We start from the raw sequence: 14769 nt of genomic DNA, 5'->3' as shown, positions 1-14769 counted from the left end.
AAAGTTACAGAGAATTTATTTCCATTGCTTTTGGAAATACCAGGTATACATTTATTTTGCTTTGCAGGTGTTTGCATAGTTATGTTCTCTCTCCAATCAGACTATATGCTCCTTAAGCATCAAAGAAAGGCACTTCTGCATATTCTTCATATTGCCTGATGGTCTGCTGACAAATGCACTATAATAGTTTATCGAATGTTAATTGTTATTAGGTCACCAGACCCCTCTTACGTCTTCTCCAACCCCTAGTTCTGCCATTGTAGAACCTAAAATGCCAGGGTCCAACTTAACTGAAAAGAAGGAAGAAAAAAGATGGCTAGATGGGAAGTACTGGCAAATCAGACATCTTTAGCCCTGGGCCTTGTGAAGACACTCTGCAGTATCCTAGAGATAAAAATCTGCAACAGCCAATCCGAGAAGAAGGGCCAGAGAGAGATAATAAACACTGGAGAGTGTCATCAAGCAATAGATGTTCAAGCATAAACTAGTGGATCTAGAAATTCCGCTTCAGGGTAGTCCTCATGAAGTTGCAGTGCACACAGCTGGAGGATTTTAAATGCTCACTATCAGTGTGCACAGAAACACTGACTATCCTTAGAGGTCCAGGGCCATAGTCGACAGGGGGCAGCTATGAGATAATGGACAGCGTTAGAAATTAAAACTTGGGTGTTGAGTAAATAAGACTCTGTAACTGTATGTTCTGAGAATATTCCTGACAAGTTTTTGCTAGACCTAGCCAAGGCGAACAGGCCAGAATTCACTGATACTCATTTTCTCTCTGCAAGAATATTTAGCTATCTATCCAAATTACCTTCTCACTGCTCTCCAGGATAGCATCTTATATTCCTGTAAAATATTTAAAAAATGTTATATCCTTTTAAGTTTAGTGCAACAGTTTGTATCACATATTTAGGTTTGGTATGTCTGAAGTTCTCTATTTCTGTCTAACTTATATCTGTCAGCCCCCAGACAGGCATCGAAGCACCTTCGCTTCTTTGATTTGGGCGAGAACTCCCAGTACTCATAACGTGACAAGAGCAAGCCCGCTGAGCTCTTCGGGATAAAAATATGGCCTTTGAACAAGACATTTCTGTCACTTTTTCCAGCCAAATAATTTTATAGCGTTTGATATATTGTCTCTTGCTAGAAATGTTATTGTTTGGTTTAGGATATGTAGAATGGGGAAGGAATAAAAACACTATCAAGATTTATGGTTTACTTTCTCATGAGCTGTGGATTTTTTTAATATCGTCAGGATTTGATGGAGGTGCTGCCTAGCTCCCTCAGTTAGAAAAACTGAAAACTGTCCTCTGCAATTGACAATTTTGTTTTAAAAAAAGAGAAAGTTAAGAAATGAACCACATGATACATAACTTCCAAGTGCGTGAACTTTTATTTGTTTCCTAACAATTTCTCCTCTCTTTCTTGGATCACATGGCTGTCCTGTAAGACTATTTAACAGTGTCTTAAGAAATTGTGTAACTGCATGAGTGAATTCTCATCAGTAAAACGTGAATGCAAAAGTGATATACCAATTCAATAAGTATTTTTGAAATGTATTTTTGTATAAGCTGTACAATTGTATTTCTGAGGACATAATATTTGCTGTGGAATACTGAGAGACAAAGAAATACATAAAATCATTGTTTTGGGGGTTCTCATTTACCATTCATTTGCACATAGTTTGAAAGTGGTCAAATACATCTTAGAAATCTTTAGAGATGAAAACTTAATATGAATTTAAACAAATTCAGTTTATTTTTTTTGTGGTATTATTTGCCATTGTGTTTACATTTTCTGATTATATTATATATTTCTGGAGGTCAGGGTATAAGGTATCACATCCTAAATATTTCTAAGAGTTGCAATGTCCTCCTCCCATTAAAAAATGCTCTAAATAGCAAATTTCTCATAACTCATTAGACAAATAAATTATGTAAATGCTTAGAAATATTTCATCTTCTAAATATTAATACAGACACCTTTGTGGAGAATTAACTCCCCAAAATGTTTTAATATAAAAGCACCAAGGGCCCTGGCTGGTGTGGCTCAGTGGGTTGAGTGCCAGCCTGTGAATCAAAGGGTCTCAGGTTGGATTCCCAGTCAGGGCACATGCCTGGATTGCAGGCCAGGGCCCCAGAAGGGGGTGCACAAGAGGCAACCACACATTGATGTTTCTCTCTTTTCTCCTTCCCTTCCCCTCTCTCTAAAAATAAATAAATAAAAATTTTAAAAGCACCAAGGGAAAGTTTTGAGTGTATATCCCTGCTTCTTGAAAGAAGTCCCTAATAGAGTTTATTATACAATTGCAAGTTCAAATTGACAGCCTCAGTGTATTTTTCTTTAATGTATATTTCTTTCTGTGTGTAGGTGCTGTAATGTATTCTGGGAAGTGCTTTGCTAAAAATAAGCCATCTGTGTCAATAATGGGTGCTCAATATGCAATCTAATATCATTGTACCTGCAAAGTTCAAGAAGGTAATGTTAGGTGAAAAAGAAAACATTTTTATTCAATTGAATGACATATCTTGCATAATTATATTTTTAAGCTTATTTGGGTTTTTTTAATGAGTTGATACCCTCCAAATCACAGATTCAATAAACACAATGGCATGATGTGGAAATGAGACTAGGGAGAATATAGGAATTTAATTTTAATTGTACCTTCCTCAATCTACATGTTCTCTACAGGACACCTACTGGCCATGAGTTATATACCCGTAATATTTTGGTATTTTGGCAGTAGCTTTGGAATGCAATGTTTCCCTAATATCCCTAATTACATGCAGATGACCTTCCTGTGTTACTTCCTGCCAATCTTACTAGGCAGGGATTAGATTACCCAGGGTTCTGTTAATCTTGTTAGATTCCTCCCACCCCTCAATAAAATGATTGCATTTTGGTGTTGAGCCATTGAATTCATCTGAGAAAAGTAAATGCAGATCATTGTAGAAAATCTAAAGACAAACCATTGTGAAAAAATGGGCCAAGAAAAAAGTAAATTTGCAAGACAATGCTTAGGAGGAGTGTATTTCCAAGCCCAAGAACCAAGGCCAACAGACCACATTTTCTCTACCCTTTTAAATGAAATGTTGCTGGTAAAAACAAAAAAATTGGGGAGATCCAAGATGGCAGAGGTGTAAGGTGAAGCTGTGCAAACCTCCTCCCAGGACCAAACTGGAATTACAAATAAATTGTAGAGAGATCATCCTGGATAACCAATTGTATTGCACCTGATCAAGGCCAGGCAGATCTACTCTTGCCTCTGGGAGATGGAAGAATATATACAGAGCCATGGGAATGCTTGACATGCCTTTATTCATGGGTGGGCAAGCCACACATACTGTAAGCTGCATGTCTATCTGCATGTCTCTGTGTGACACATAGCATGGCCCTTGCTCCCCAGCATGGCATCGATCATGGCACCTGTCCCCTTGCATGTCTCTCATCATTGCCCCCAGCAGGGATTCCCTACTTGTTTAAGTACTAGAGGGGAACAAAGCCAGAAAACTGCCAGAACATTACATAACATAACATAATTCTGCACATGTGAGCTCACTTCATGGTGTGGGGACAGTTTATCATACCCAGTCTCAAGGCTATGAGAACACTGGTTATCAGGCCCCTCCAAGGCTATGGGAACACTGCTTCCCTTAGTTACCAGAAACCTGGGAGAGGGAGCCAGACTGTCTCCACTTACCCTATACCAACTGAACACTGGCTAGAGAGAAGCCTTATAACCAAGGACAGACAGAAGAAATCACTTCACCACAAGGTGACTGGTAGGGAGTGCAGAGGAGGTGTGAGAGGGTGGGCTGGGCTCCCATGGGTGGGAGCTAAGGTTCCAGAGGGATATTTTAGCAGCCAGGGGATTCCCCTTAAAAGTGACTCCCCAGCCTATAGCACCAGAGCCACAAAAGAAACCTCGGTAATATCTAGCTGTAAAAAGCAGTGAGGTTTTTGTCCTCCAGGGAGAGACAGCTGGAAACACAGAGGCCTCTTAAAAGGCCAGTGCACAAAAGTTTGTTAACATTCACTTACCTGGACTTTGGAGGAGGGAGGGCAGAACGGACTAAAGATGCATGAGGCAAGTCTGGGTTTGGTGGCTCTGGGGAGAGTACTGAAGGAACAGCCACCGGTATCCCTGTGCTGTGTCATTTCCCATACTGCAGAAACCATCTTTCTCTGGCAGAGCAAGTGGCATCAGTCTAAAGGGAAGCAATAGCCCTGCCTGCAGGAATTACTCTGCCCTACCCTGTGGAGCTTAAACTGGGCTGCTGAGGAGTACAGCTGTAGGTTATCTCATTGATTAAGTTTAACAGCTAAGGTGGATCTCTGGGAGCACTGAGAACTTAGCTGACTCTCCCCAGGGCCTGGTGTGGGTAAAGCCATCCTGGGTGCACAGCCTGGTTCTTTCTGCATATAAACAGGCCGAGCAGAGGGAACTACTAGCTATTGATCACTGATAGTTCCAAACAGGTTGCCCAGGGCCAGTCACAGGGAGCATCTGACATAAACCTGTACCAGAGTCTTTGCAGATCTATTTAATATATAGAAACAAACAGAAAGAGGCAGCCAAAAGGAGAAGACAAAGAAACAGGCCACAAATGAAAGAACAAGAGAATCCTCCAGAAGAACTAAATAAAAGGAAGGCAAGCAATTTATCAGAGAGTTTAGAGTGATGATTATAAGGACTCACCAATGTGAAAAAAAGACATAGAAGCATTAAAAAAGGACCAATCAGAAATAAAGAATGCAATATATGAAATAAATGATACACTGAAAGGAATAAACAGTGGTTAGATAAAGCAGAGGATCGAATCAGTGATTTGGAAGACAAGGTAGAAAAAAACACCCAAGCAGATCACCAAAAAGAAAAAAGTATTAAAAAGAATGAGGAGAGCCTAAGAAATCCTTGGGACAGCATAAGTGTAATAACATCTGCATCATGGGAATACCAGAAGAAGAGAGCGAGCAAGGGTTTGAGAACCTATTTGAAGAAATAATGACTGAAAACTTCCCTAATCTGGTGAAAGAAAAAGACACACAGGTCCAGGAAGTGCAGAGAATCCCAAACAAGATGGACCCAAAGAGGCCTACATAGAGACCCATCATAATTAAAATGAACTCCAATGAGACTGTCATCTGATTTTTCAACAGAAACATTTCAAGCTGGAAGGGAGTGGCATAAAATATTCAAGGTGATGAAAAGCAAGGACCTACAACCAGGGCTACTTTACCCAGCAAGGTCTACCATTTAAGGCCTTAAGCGGAACACTTGATCAAATAGATTTAATTGATATCTTCAGAGCATTTCACTCCAAAACCAGCAGAATATACAAACTTTTCAAATACACATGGAATGTTTCCTTGGATAGGCCACATGTTAGGAGACAAAACAAGTCTGAATAAAATTAAGAGGATTGAAATCATATCAAGCATCTTCTCTGACCACGATGCTATGTAACTAGAAATCAATCACAACAGGAACTCTGAAAAATTCACAAAGACATGGAAGCTAAATACCATGTTATTAAACAGTGAATGGGTCAACAAGGAGATCAAGGAAGAAATCAAAAGATACCTTGAAACAAATAAAAGTGAGGACACAACAGTCCAAAATCTGCAGGACACTGGGAAAGAAATCCTAAGAGGGAAATTCTTAGCATTACAGGCCTACCTGAAAAACAAGAAAAAGCTCAAATAAACACTCTAACTTCACACTTAAAAGAACTTGAAAAACAACAAAGAAAGCCCAAAATTAGTAGAGGAAAGGAAATAATAAATATCAGAGCAGAAAGAGTATAAAAAAAGCTACAAAAGATCAATGAATCCAAGAGCTGGTTCTTTGAAATAATACACAAGATTGACAAACCTTTAACCAGACTCATCAGGAAAAAAAGAGAAAGGACCCAAATAAATAAAATTGGAAAAGAAAGAGGAGAAATAAAAACTGACACCAAAGAAATACAAAGGATTGTAAGAAAATCTTATGAACAACTATATAACAACAAACTGGCCAGCCTGGACAAAATCAGTGAATTCCTAGAAACATACAATCTTCCAAAACTAAACCAGGAAGAATCAGAGTATCGGAATTGACAGATTATACCCAGTGAAATTGAAGCAATAATCAAAAAACTCCCAACAATCAAAGCCCTGGACTGGATTGCTTCACAGCTGAATTTTACTAAACATTCCACGTAGAACTAACACCTCTCCTTCTCAAACTACTTCAAAAATTTGAGAAGAGGGAAGACTCCCAAGCTCACTTTTTGAGGCCAACATTATTCTAATTCTGAAACCAGATATATTACAAAGAAAAAAAAATTACATGCCAATATCTCTGATGAATATAGATGCTAAAATCCTCAACAAAATATTAGCAAACCAAATACAGCAATACCTCAAAAAGATCATACACCATTACCAAGTGGGATTTATTCTGGGAATGCTATGTTGGTACAACATTTGCAAATCAATAACTGTGATTTAGGTCCTTTGCCCATTTTTTAATTGGATAGTTTATCTTCCTGCAGTGGAGTCATGTGAGTTCTTTATATGTTTTGGAGACTAAACCCTTGTCTGCTGTATTATTGGTAAATATATTTTCCCATATGGTTGGTTTCCTTTTCATTTTGCTGATGTTTCCTCTAGCCATGCAGAAGCTTTTTATTTTGAGGAAATCTCATTTGTTTATTCCTTCCTTTTCATCCCTTGCTTTAGAGGACATATCTGTGAAAATATTGCTGCGTGGAATATCTGAGATTTTCCTGCCTATGTTCTCCTCTAGGACTTTTATGGTGTCACAACTTATATTTAAGTCTTTTATTCATCTTGAGTTTATTTTTGTGTACAGTATACGTTGGTGGTCGAATTTCCTTTTTTTGTATGTAGCTGTCCAGATCTCCCAATACCATTGTTGAAGAGGCTATTTTTACTCCATTTTATTCTTCTGCCCCTTTTGTTGAATATTAATTGACCATGGATACTTCTCCAAGGAGGTCATACAGAGTGCCCAGAGACATATGAAGGATGCTCAGCATCACTAGCCATCAGAGAGATGCAAATTAAGACCACAATGAGATGCCACAACACACCTGTCAGAATGGTCTTCATAAACAAATCAACAAATAATAAGTGATGGTGAGGTTGCGGAGAAAAAGGAACCCTAGTACATTGTTGGTGGGAATGCAGACTGGTGCAGCCACTGTGGAAAACAGTATGGAATTTCCTCAGAAAACTAAAAATGGAACTCCTTATGACCTAGCAATTCCATCGCTGGTACTATACCCTAAGAATCCTGAAACACCAATTCAAAAGAACCTATGCACCCCAATGTTCATAGCGCATACTTTATATAGCCAAGTGCTAGAAGCAACTTAAGTGCCCATCAGTAAATGAATGGATCAAAAAACTGTGGTACATTTACACAATGGAATACTACACAGCAGGAGGACAGAAGGAGCTCCTGCCCTTCATGACAGCATGGATGGAACTGGAGAGCATTATGCTAAGTGAAATAAGATTGGCAGTGAAAGACAAATACCATATGATCTCACCTATAAGCAGAACCTAACCAATGAAACAAACAAGGAAGCAAAATAGAACCAGAGACATGGAAATAAAGAACAAACTGACAATAACTAGAGGGGAGGGGGTCAGGAAATAACAGGGGGAAAGGTGAGGAAGGGTCATTAAGGAACACGTATAAAGGACCCATGGACAAAGCCAAAGGGGGGTAGGATTGAGGGTGAGAGGTTGGGGTGGCTGGGGTAGGGGAAGGTGGTGGTGGGAAAATGGAGAGAGCTGTACCTGAACAACAATAAAAAATAATAATAAAAAAAGAATGTGATTTACCACATAAACAAAATGTTAAAAATCACATGATCGTATTAATAGATGCAGGAAAATGTGTTAGATAAAATCCAGCACCCATTTATGATAAAAACTCTCAGCAAAGTGGGACTAGAGGGAATATACCTAAACAAAATAAAGGCCATATATGACAAACCCACTGCCAGTATCATACTCAATGGGCAAAAACTAAAAGCATTCCCCTTAAGATCGGGAATAAGACAGGGACATCCATGAATTCAGCAAAGTAGCAAGCTACAAAATTAATATCTAGAAATCAGTTGCATTTTTATATGCCATAATGAACTAACGGAAAGGGAAGTTAGGAAAACAAAGCCATTCACAATTGCTTCAAAAGGAATAAAATACCTAGGAATAAATCTAAACAAGGATGAAAAGACCTGTACTCGGAAAATTATAAGACACTAAAGAAAGAAATTGAAGATGATACAAATAAGTGGGAGCACATACCATATTCCTAGATAGAAAAAATTAACTTCATTAAAATGTCCATGCTACTCAAAGCAAGTTATGGACTCAACGCAACATTTATCAAGACTCCAATATCATATTTCAGAGAACTAGAACAAATATTTCAAAAATTCATATGGAACCACAGAAGGCCTGCCGAGCAACAGTGATCCTGAGAAAGAAGAAAGAACAAAGTTGGAGGAATTATGCTACCTAATAGAAACTATACTATAAGGCCATAGTAATCAAAACAGCATGGTACTGGCATAAAAGCAGACACATAGATCAATGGAACAGAATAGAAAGCCCAGAAATAAACCCACACCTTTGTTTAGTTAATTAATATTCGACAGAGCAAGCAAAAACATACAATAGGCTAAAGATAGCTTATTCAATAAATGGTGTTGGAAAAATTGGACAAATATGTGCAGAAAATGAAACTAGACCACCTTCTTACTCCACACAAGAACAAATTCAAATGGATTAAAGACAAATATTAGACTCATAACCATAAAAATCCTAGAAGAAAACTTAGGCAGTAAAATCTTGGACTTTGCTCAAAGCAATATGTTATCTGCTATATCTCTCCAGGCAAGAGAAAGAAAATAAAAAATAAACAAGTGGTACTACATCAAACTAAAAAGTTTTGCCCAGCAAAGGACACCATCAACAAAATAAAAATACAACTCACAAATGGGAGAACATATTCACCAATACTTCTAATAAGGAGTTAATATCCAAAATTTATAAACAACCTACAAAACTTAACACCTAAAAAATAAACAATCTAATTAAAAAATGGACAAAGGACCTGAATAGACATTTCTGCAAAGAGGACATACAAATGGCCATTAGACATATGAAAAGGTGCTTGACATAGCTAATCTGGGTACTATCAATAAATTAACAAACAATAAGTGCTGGCAAGGATGAGGAGAAAATGAAAACTTTTGCCTTGTTGGTGGAAATGCAGACTGGTGTAACCACTGTGGAAAGCAGTATGGAGATACCTCAAAAAATTAAAAATGGATCTGCCTTTTGACCCCCCGATCCCACTTCTGGGAATATATCTGAAGAAACTCAAAACACTAATTTGAAAAAACATGGGGATGCTATGTTCACTAAAGTGTTATTTACAATCGCCAAGATATGGAAGCAGCCCAAGTGTCCATGAGTAAGTGAGTGGACATTTGGTCATAAAAAAGAAGAAATTTTATCCTTTGCAACAGTATGGATGGATCTGGAGAACATTATGCTAGGTGAAATAAGCCAGTCAGAGAAAGACAAATACCATATGATTTCACTCATATGTGGAATCTAAGGAACAAACTGAGCTAATGAACAAAACAGAGACAGACTCATAGATGGAGAGCAGGATGACAGCTATTGGCAGGGCTAAGTTAGAAAGTGGAGGAATCGTGCAAAAAGGAAAAAGGACTCATGGACATGGACAACAGTATGGTGACTGCAGTGTGTGAGGATATAAGATGGTTAAAAAATAGAAAAAATTTAAAATAAAAAACAATAACATATCAAATGATCCAAACAATCAGTGATGAACTTTTTCTAAATAAAATTATAAAATATATTTTTGTGCCATTGTTGTCCATAGTAAAATCCTGACACAGATCTTCACATTGGAATGTACCATAAAATCACCATAAGATATTCAAAAGATTTCTACATTTCTATATATTCTTAACTAGTTTTTGTTAACTGGGCACAAAAAATGAGAATAATTTTAAAAAATTGCAGATAATTTAGGTTGTCCCTGTCATGAATTAAATTCCTTTGTCCATCAGCTATAAATGAGGGCATGATAGGTTATATGAAAAGTTAAGAACCTTTCTCTGGCTTACATTATTCAATGTGTCATCATAAGAAAAAGAATGCAGATGCCCCAGGAAGGGGTCAGAGATACCATAATTATACAAATGTGTGACCTGACTGAGTTTTTAAAAGGAGTCCTTACTTCTCTAGAGGAAACCATGCTTCCATATCTTTTCCTGCTGTTGTGGCATGTGATGATCATTGATCAGAGTGTGGTAGAGAAGCAGTAAAAGTACCGTATGCACTGATGCATGAGATAGCTTTGCAAAGCCAGTGATACGCCCTTGCGCTCCCACCTCCGCAGGGGCTCCGATCTGTGAGACGGGTGCCTTGAGCGCAGTACGCCGGGTCAGGAACTGTGGACCTGCTTCTTCTCTGTTAAAATAAAGAGCCCGCTCAGAGGATTAAATTAAAAATCATGCCCTAATCAACTGATATCCCTTAGAGGCACCCAACAGGACAATAGTGTGAATGCAAGATACAAAAAATGTGCTGGGAAAAGGCACAGAGCTGAAAACATGATGAATCTTCCTCAGGTCTCCTTCTTGTCTCTGTGCATCATTTCGGCTCTATTTAGGTCAAAACAAAGCCAATCATGAGGACAATGCACTGTTAGAAATCTTTCCAGCCTCCACTCCCAAAGCTACTTTGACATCTTACCTCAACACAGTTGGATGGGAGCGAACCATCTTGCCTGAGGAATGTTCTCTTCTCTAATAGGGAAGCATGCTTCGAATGGTTTGAGGCCCATTGCATTTTTCTAAGGTGGCTCCATGGCTTAGCTGGATATTTCGGGTGCACTGCGGCATGGTCAGTGCCATGGACATCTGGGCCACTGGTCCTAACACCAGCTCCTGCTCCCCATGACTTCCAGAAGTTGTATTGATAAAGACAATGCCATTGATTGTAAGAATAAGAGATCATATATTTAGCACCGTACTAACTAACATAAATTACCTTCTCTCTTTTTAGAGGAGGAAAATGAACCTCAGAGACATTATGTAAGTTGCACATTATCATAGAATAAATAAGTGGTGGAGCTCTCCGAGAAACTGCCCTTGTTTTTCTCTGCTGTTTCAATTGTGACCTCATTTTAACCTCAAGAAAATCTCTCTTTTTGCCCCGCAGGGACTTCGTTTTTGTGTTAGCCTCTAAGAATGCCACATACTGAGTGGCTTAAAACAACAAAGCTTTACTCCCTCACAACTACGGAGGCTAGAAGTATATAGTCAAGGTTTTTGCAAGGTTGGGTCCTTCTGGAGTCCCTGAGGGAGGATCTGTTCTGTGACATCTCCAAGCTTCTCTGGGTGTTTGCTGGCAGCCCTTGGTGTCCTGGACTTGCAGCTGTATTACCACAATCTCTGCCTCCTTTTTACAAATGGGGGTCTTTGTGTGTCTCTCTCTGTCCCTGTGTCTTCCCATGGCCTTCTGAAAGGGAAACCAGTCACTGAATTTAAGGCCCATCCTAATCCAGTATGATCTTGTCTTAACTTGATTATTGCAAAGATTTCATTATCAGATCAGGTCCCAGGGACTTCAACATATCAACATGTCTTTCTGAGGCGCACAGCTCAACCACAGCGCTTTTATTCCCTGTTGCTCTTTAAATTGCTCACCAGTAAGTTTTCAAAAATTCTGCTATAGGAAACCAAAAGTGTCTGTAGACAATCTCTGACATCAGCTTGATTATATGAAGCTCCCTTGAAGCAAGGGTGTGCATAGGGCCTGGTTAGTCTCTTAAAATGGGCAGAAAAGCAAAACAGAAATCAGTATCTCAAAAAATTCTGCCCCTCCGACGGGACTAGACCTTGAGTGACTGCTTTGTACCACCCTTACTGCAGCTGAGAGAAGTGGTGTCTCCTCTCAAGTCACGCAACACAGACAACATAAAAACTCCTGTCAGGTGTTTCTTTTTCTGCCTGTTGACAAAACCAAATTATTTATGTGTGTGTCACCTTTCCTTGGAGAATGGGTGCTGTTCAAACTCCCCATCTACAAATGTGCTCACATATAATGAATAAAGGGATAAGGTGAAATTTCTTGGAATCAGGTGTTCTCACAGTTCAGAGCAGAGAGGGAACAAGTAAAGGATTGGAGGGGGCAGGTCAGGGAAAGAAAATAGGAATGCGAAGGTTATCAGCTGAAAAAAAAGAAGTAGAGAAATGTCATTTCTAATTGCTACCTATGCAGTAAAACACGGTCACCAATTAGGGAATCCAAGCAAGCAATTTCTTCTGGGTCCAGATGGTCAGAGTTAAAGCTATTATGTGTATTGAAACACCATCTGTATTTTTGAGAACGCTGATACATATTCCAAAATCCAAGGGAAACCTGTGTGGATTTTTGCTTGTTCCAATGGCTGCAGTACCTGAATCACACTCGCAGCCTCTCCATCTGCACATTCCTGACGCCTGCCACGCACCATTTGACCATCTGCAGTGCTCTGCTCTTTCCGTGACCCCATCTTTCCTACTGCATCATTTAGCTCAAATATGTTCAGCCACAGAAGCTTTCCAAATTATTCACTTAGTGACCAAGGGCAGAGCTACCTACCACCCACGAGGGAATGAGTCATCGTATCATGAAGGCTAAGAGAAAAAAAGACTTTTGTCAACAGATTCTGCGTGTTGTAGAAGATGAGTTCAAATGTAGGACACCACACAGCGTTAGTGGTGCATAATAGCTTAGTAAATTTTTGACAAGAAATGTCAGGCCTCTGCAGAATCTTAAACAGTGAGAAAATGGAAAGTTAAATCTTTGTTGTCAAATAGCCACTGCGGGGTCACCGTTTAATAAGCAAGCCCCTGTCCTCTGCCAGTACTATTACTCCAAGAAAAATTAGGAAGGCACAAGGCTCTCAAGTTATTGGGTATATTCTGGGTTTGTCCAGCACCTAATTTTGTGTCTGTGCCGGGCATAGTTTGTCTATTACTTTCCTTTGCGTGGGATAAAAATAGAGATAAATATAAGATATCTGTATTCTCAAGGTGCTGTTTTGAAAAGTTGTTTTTTGTGTCTCCATTACCTTGCTTAATATACTATATAATGATAATATAAGAAGTATAAACCACCGTTTGTTAAACGGCTCCACGCTCTAAACCCTTTACATATGCAATTTCTAATCTAGCTAAACCTTTGCCCAGTTGTTAAACATTGAGGCCCAGAGATTTAGTAATTTTAGTCTGCAGCCAAGTGTGCCAGACTCGGGAGGAGATGATCCTTTCACTACCTGGTACTGACTCTTAGGAAAGTGTTTTAAACTCTGTGGAACTTGGTATATTTTGGACTTGTATGCTTTTATTCTCTTTATAATATATCCTGAATTATTATACAGTTATTACACTAGACAACTTTTACTGCAATCATACTTCATAACAAACAATCCCTAAATCTCAGTGGCTTACCGTAACAACTTTTTTTTCTTGCTCCTCTGTCTGTGGGTCAGCTGCAGTTTGGCTGGTCTTGGCTGAGCTTGACTGGGTTCACTTGGGTTCATTTGCAGGTCAGGTTTGGGTTTATTCCACGTATCCCATTGTAGAACAAACAGCTACTCGAGCATGCGCCTCTCATTACAATGGCAGGAGGGCAAGACACCAAGCCAAATTACATAACAGTATTTAAAGTCTTTGCTCATGTCACATTTGCTACTATTCTACTGCACCAAAGAGAGAAAACACAGTCTGGTACTTTAGAGAGAGCTATGCTTCATTATCTTCGTAAAGGGCATGGATGTATATTTCTTTAAGAAAGGGAGAGAAGACTGGATACAATAATCTATCAACAACACCTCTGTTACCCAGAAATGTTACAGGTTTTCCAAATACCTTCAGTAGAACCCCTGGGAAACCTACGCAGGTGAATTTTTATCTCCGCCCCAACCAGACGAGTTTTGCTGTTACCAATTTTATATATTGGGCTTCTGTATAAACTTACTTTGAACAAAAGGAAACTAAAATAATGCTTAGAAACCTCTTGCATAGGTGATTGTAGCTAACAAAAAAGTCATGTATACAGTTTTGGGTGGGTCTACTTTATAATTAATTTACCATCTGCTTCTGCTTTAAGTGGATGAGATTAACCTGTATTCCTTAAAGAGACTCAGGATAGCAGCATGGTTAAAAATCTGGTTTGGCACTGTCTAGCTATGTGACCTTGAGCAAGTTGCTTAACTTCTTTCTATACTTTCCTTTTCACCAGTAAAATGGGAATAATAAAAAAAAACCCTCAATAACAGGGTTATTGTGAATAATAAGAGAATGGAGGCACATAATGTGATTAGGACAATACCTGGTATATAGGAAAATACCCAGTTAGTGATGCCTACAGGAGATCCCCCATTAAGTAAAATGGTAGGGCAAAGCAGATCAGATCTGGTGATAATAAAATCATTGTCAGATTTTATTTAAGCACAAAATAATATGCATTATATATATGAACGTTAGGGTAGGCGATATTAAAATGTACACCTATGACTCACCATTGTACCTAAAAATGTTACCGATACCTTTGCATCATCTGGTGTGATGCACCTCCCAGCTGTCATAAAGCATGGTGTAACAGCTAAGGATGCAGACTCTGGTTTGGACCCATTTTCCCTCAGTTTCCCAAATA

At 38.9% G+C, this 14769-nt stretch overlaps 1 long non-coding RNA gene across 1 annotated transcript in view; it reads right to left on the bottom strand.

Annotated features, from left to right (window-relative positions):
• The window catches only part of LOC139440771 (uncharacterized), a 31998-nt gene extending 18357 nt beyond the window's left edge, over positions 1-13641 (bottom strand). Inside the window, exons 1-2 of the long non-coding RNA XR_011650927.1 lie at positions 13563-13641; positions 10395-10533 (exon numbers count right to left, since the gene is read on the bottom strand). This is a non-coding gene — a long non-coding RNA (uncharacterized lncRNA). The remainder of the gene's footprint in view (positions 1-10394; positions 10534-13562) is intronic.
• Between the last annotated feature and the right edge of the window lie 1128 nt (positions 13642-14769).

The sequence above is a fragment of the Desmodus rotundus genome, chromosome 3 (genome assembly GCF_022682495.2).
Source record: "Desmodus rotundus isolate HL8 chromosome 3, HLdesRot8A.1, whole genome shotgun sequence".
NCBI lineage: Eukaryota > Metazoa > Chordata > Mammalia > Chiroptera > Phyllostomidae > Desmodus > Desmodus rotundus.
The sequence above is the reverse complement of the archived record's forward strand: the minus strand, read 5'-3'. Positions and strand labels throughout refer to the sequence as shown.